The following is a 6,310-nucleotide window of genomic DNA, read 5'->3' as shown; positions in this document are numbered from 1 at the left end:
CATGTCTCAAAGTAACGATGGACTGTCATTTATTTGAGCTGTTCATGCCATAATATGGACTTAGCCCTATTTGGTAAAATACCATCTTCTGTATACCCCCCCCTTGTCACAACACAACTGATTGGTTCAAACGCATTAACAATTCCACAAATTAACTTTTAAGAAGGCACACCTGTTAATTGAAATGCATTCCAGGTGACTACCTCATGAAGCTGGTTGAGAGAATGTCAAGAGTGTGCAAAGCTGTCATCAAGGCAAAGGGTGGCTATTTGAAAAATCTGAAATATAAAATATATTTTGATTTGTTTAACACTTTTTTGGGTACTACATGATTCCATATGTATTATTTCATAGTTTTGATGTCTTCACTATTATTATAAAATGTATAAAATAGTAAAAATAAAGAAAAACCCTTGAATGAGTAGGTGTTCTAAAACTTTTGACTGGTAGTGTATGTGCTTGCCACAGCAGTCAGAATACTTAAAAAAGGCTTTTGGGCACAGCTTTTCCATGGGCGTTATATTATCGAAGATATTATATTGCTCCTTGAGAAATATGGAATGCATTTGTTGGGTGATTTGTAGAACTGTGTGACGTTATGAAAAGCAACAAATGTGGAATAAAATTAAACACAAAGTAACACGAGGCAATCATTTAATTATGTGAAGGCTGTTAACCAGCATGACACCCACAGAAAAATAAGAATTTCACATTTTAATACTGAAAAGGTTGAAATATCGACGCCAACAGCACTGTGCTGCATGATGTTGTTTTTCCATCTGGGTGAGAATTCAATATCTCACTGTCATTAATGAATGGTAATTAAGAATGCTGTAAACATCAGAGTTGATGTACTGCCCTAATAAAAACCCTAACCGCAATTCTTGCTTAATGGAATATCTTTATGGCTTGAACAACGTTGCCCTTGACGTGGCATACAACAGGTCCACTGCAGTTTTCTTCATATCAACATTTTGTGGTTGTGGAGGGGTAAGGGTGGTGGTTTATGACACCAAGCACAACTTTGTATTCCTAAACCCTTGATGAGCTACGACGAAGCCTCAAACGTATTTACAGATACACATTTTTTTAAAACACTTACATGGATTTACACGTCTCCTGCGATCACACAATGTCCAACAAATTATTACATTTGCAGATACTACAAACAAAGTGAATACACAAAACACAGCATTATCATGCTCTTAAATGGATTGCGAATACTGGGAAGACAATGTCTTCTTCATGTTCCATATGAATGCTTAACTGTAGCTGTAATCTTTATATACTATCAACTCAACAAGCATTATATAGTGTGCAGTTCTCTGTTTCTCTTTGCACAGTTTCTCTTTTATAGCACCTACTGTGAGGTGCCTTTTGAAAATGTCACTTTCTTCTTTTCAATGACCTTGTAATAATATGCCTATCCATCTCAAGTCCCTTCGCATGGTCACAGGAGCTGCATACATGAGATACTTGAATATGACATTGGTTAAAGCTATCCTCACACTGCACCTCAGGGATTTTTACTGAAGTTCTACTCAGGGTCATCCAAGGAATCCATATTATCCACCCCCAATGCGAGTGTGAAATGGATACGGACCTAATGAACAGAACCACACTCCACTTGCAGCTATTTGTCACTGTCCTCCTAACTACTCTGCGCTGGGTTTAAAGTTTCAGATTGTTTTCAAAGGGATAAAAGATTGTGATCTGTCTAATCACCATCATTATCTTATCTTGAAATATGATCATTTTTGTCAATGGAACAATAGTAAATGCATGTAATAGGAGGGTTTAAATTACATTTCTATGCATGGATGGAGGCCTGGTAAAGATGAAAAAAACATTACAAGCACACTTCTCTGGTATTGTTTGAGTATGAAGTTGTTTTGCATGGTGATACAATGGCGACATCTGGCGGGCAAATGCCGACATAGGGACAGGTTTTGGTGCTGCATGGATTTAATGAATAACATTTATTTCTGGATGGACACTAAGGTTCATGCAAAACACTCTCTACTCCTTTCCACATCTCCTCACGCCCAGTCACCTCCAGTCTAAAGAAAAAATGTCTATGTAATGTTAGACTCTACACAAGTGGGATATTTCAAGAAAATATGACCACAATATTCTGGTTTTCCTCCAAAAAAGACTTACAGAGGATTGTTCAGTGAGCTCTCACACAAATGATCTCTTGTACCTGCACCACAGATGTATTCTAACGAGTTGGCTGATTGATATTTATATCCCGGTGCTGAGACCTGCTTAGCACAACTGGCCAGGGAGATGGAAATTCATGGTTGTACGCCACGGGAAAAACAGACCTTGTTGGGTAACAGGAGGCCCTTACAACTTACTTAACAATGAGGGGTCCAGGGAAAATCCCTGAGAAAGCATGGACGACAATTTAAAACCTGGAGGCATGTTAAACAAATACAGACACGCAATAGATCCACTGTCAGCGTTAATGCCTGGCCGTTCACACACTGGTTATTTGAAAAGGGGGACTTGTGTTTCACTGGCTCGTGCTTCCTGGTTGTACAATAACCTTTTGTGACTTTCATTTGAACTTATTCTGCCCTTGCTTGAACACTCAAATAAATTATTCTACTGTACAACGAATGATTTACTCTCCGTGTCTACTTGAAGATTGAGGTGAAAGAAGGCCTTGAAACTATGTTTGAATTAAAATAATGACTAGAATCTTATTAACAGTATGTTCCTACTGTATGTGTACTTCTCCCATTGAGTTAACGCTTCGCCTTTTAGACCCATTCTGTCGGCTGATGACAGTAAAAGTTTTCAATGAGGCACATCATGTCTGTTTTGAATTATGGCACTCCTTCATCCTCTCATTGACTGCTGCGTTTGATCTTTATTACTGGGCCTTGGCTTTACTGTATGTTGACAGATTTTACGAGTACATGTCCTGCAGGGTTGTGCTCATGTGTTTTTAAAAGGAAGCAGGCTACAGTATTCCAGTCCTTGAGGGGGTCAAACAAGGTAATCAGATCAATCACTTGCGATTCTGAGACGATAGGTAGAGAAACATCTACAAGTGTTGTGGTGATGTGCTTAGATGCAATAGCCATAGCTATCAAACAGATGATCACTGGGATAAGGTTATATTGTCCCTGCTTTAAAAAAAAATCCATACTGTGTACATTGAGATGTTAAAGTTAAAGAAACCAAAGTCACTGCTCAATAACAGAAATCTCATGACTCCAGTGACTGAGGGCAAAAGAGTGTGACACTGCCACAAGTGTGAGGTGATAGGCACATAGACAGATACAAGGCTAGATTAAACCTTTCCATGCTGTTTATGTGATGTATCTGCCTGACTACATTATTTGCAACAACAAATCAAAGATGGCCACCATAGCCAAAAAATATAGACAATTAGGAATATATTGCACATTTTTGTGGATTATTCTTATCCATCAAAGGAGTACATTTGTGTTGGTATTGTAAGGCTATATGAACGGTGAGCCTTCTGAAGCATCTGTGCTCTCTGAACTCTGATTGATTGGATTTTGGACTTCCTTATTTAGTTGGATATTAAGACCTTTGGTTGGGATTCTATTTGTTATTTGAACTTTTATTTTGGACTCTAATTTAAAGAAAGTGCATTTTTTATTTGTTTGAAACTCTGATTTTGTGACTATGCTTATTTTTGCTCACTTTATAACACTTTGTCTGTTTTGTTTTTGTTGCTCTCATACTGACAAAGTATTTCCTTGAACTTTAAAATTGTAACTTAGTTTGAGATCCAAGCTGATTGTTACAAGAGGTAAGACTTGGGTCAACTAGTCATCTGAGTTGGGGTTCGACTCCCCATATGGACTGAAAACCGTCAACTTTGAAATAGCTCATGAAGACATCGGTCCAAGTTTTTTTTTTTTATAGCACAAACACAATAACAAGATGATTTTTGATGTTAAAAGAATCCTGCAAGCTTCAGGCTTAGCATAATCAGTTTAACTGGCTGGCTGTCAGGCAGGAAAGACAGTGTGGGAAGCTAATCTGCTTTGATACGGTCTGTCTCTGTCTGGTAGGCTACTGGAACACTGAATGGGTGCATGCATTGGCTGTCAGTCCATGCAGTCTATGCCAACCATCCTGTTTGTAATTCAATTAAGATGGTTGAGTCATGTCCTCTTTGATTCTTCTGCACATCTACAGTTGAAGTCGGAAGTTTACATACACTTAGGTTGGAGTCATTAAAACTTGTTTTTCAAACACTCCACAAAGTTCTTGTTAACAAACTATAGTTTTGGCAAGTCGGTTAGGACATCTACTTTGTGCATGACACAAGTCATTTTTCCAACAATTGTTTACAGACAGATTATTAAATTTATAATTCATTGTATCACAATTCCAGTGGGTCAGAAGTTCACATACACTAAGTTGACTGTTCCTTTAAACAGCTTGGAAAATTCCAGAAAATGATGTCATGGCTTTAGAAGCTTCTGATAGGCTAATTGACATCATTTGAGTCAATTGGAGGTGTACCTGTGGATGTATTTCAAGGCCTAACTTCAAACTCAGTGCCTCTTTGCTTGACATCATGGGAAAATCAAAAGAAATCAGCCAAGACCTCAGAAAAAAATTGTAGACCTCCACAGGTCTGGTTCATCCTTGGGAGCAATTTCCAAACGCCTGAAGGTACCACGTTCATCTTTACAAATAATAGTATGCAAGTATAAACACCATGGGACCACGCAGCCGTCATACCGCTCAGGAAGGAGACGCGTTCTGTCTCCTAGAGATGAATGTACTTGGGTGCGAAAAGTGCAAATCAATCCCAGAACAACAGCAAAGGACCTTGTGAAGATGCTGGAGGAAACAGGTACAAAAGTATCCATTTCCACAGTAAAACGTGTCCTATATCGACATAACCTGAAAGGCCGCTCAGCAAGGAAGAAGCCACTGCTCCAAAGCCGCCATAAAAAAGACAGACTACGGTTTGCAACTGCACATGGGGACAAAGATTGTACTTTTTGGAGAAATGTACTCTGGTCTGATGAAACAAAAATAGAACTGTTTGGCCATAATGACCATCGTTATGTTTGGAGGAAAAAGGGGGTTGCTTGCAAGCCGAAGAACACCATCCCAACCGTGAAGCAACCGTTGTGGCAGCATCATGCTGTGGGGGTGCTTTGCTGCAGGAGGGACTGGTGCACTTCACAAAAGAGATGGCATCATGAGGAAGGAAGATTATGTGGATAAATTGATGCAACATATAATATGCCATTTAGCAGACGCTTTATCCAAAGCGACTTACAGTCATGTGTGCATACATTTTTACGTATGGGTGGTCCCGGGGATCGAACCCACTACCCTGGCGTTACAAGCGCCATGCTCTACCAATTGAGCTACAGACATCTCAAGACATCAATCAGGAAGTTAAAGCTTAGTCGCAAATGGGTCTTCCAAATGGACAATGACCCCAAGCATACTTCCAAAGTTGTGGCAAAATGGCTTAAGGACAACAAAGTCAAGGTATTGGAGTGGCCATCACAAAGCCCTGACCTCAATCCTATAGAAAAGTTGTGGGCAGAACTGAAAAAGCATGTGCGAGCAAGTAGGCCTACAAACCTGACTCAGTTACACCAGCTCTGTCAGGAGGAATGGGCCAAAATTCACCCAACATATTGTGGAAGGCTCCTGGAAATGTTTGACCCAAGTTAAACAATTTAAAGGCAATGCTACCAAATTCTAATTGAGTGTATGTAAACTTCTGACCCACTGGGAATGTGATGAAAGAAGTAAAAGCTGAAATAAATCATTCTCTCTACTATTATTCTGACATTTCACATTCTTAAAATAAAGTGGTGATCCTAACTGACCCAAGACAGGGAATTTTTACTAGGATTAAATGTCAGGAATTGTGAAAAACTGAGTTTAAATGTATTTGGCTAAGGTGTATGTAAACTTCCGACTTCAATTGTATGTACTGATCAAGACCTCACTGCGCAAATGGTCACATATGACTGCCACAATTGAACAGACACTGTAATGGTTCAGTATGAAATGTTTTATATGTTTAGTGAGTCTTTCAGACCTTTTGAAGATACACATATATGTAAAGTCACATGACAAGCCAATTGAAAGTTAAAATGTTTAATGTTACATACTAATAACATATTGGAGTCATTTTGGTATTTGGAGTCATCTATTCAGTCACTTAAGAATATTATTGGAACGTTAGTAAACTACAGTATGTGTGATGTTTTAGCTGCATATTGGCTTTTATCAAACATAGGTGGAGTATTATTTTACCCTCTTGCTGCTTGATGATTTAATT

Source organism: Coregonus clupeaformis, chromosome 3 (genome assembly GCF_020615455.1).
Source record: "Coregonus clupeaformis isolate EN_2021a chromosome 3, ASM2061545v1, whole genome shotgun sequence".
NCBI classification, from domain to species: Eukaryota; Metazoa; Chordata; class Actinopteri; order Salmoniformes; family Salmonidae; genus Coregonus; species Coregonus clupeaformis.
This window is presented reverse-complemented; position numbering follows the sequence as displayed.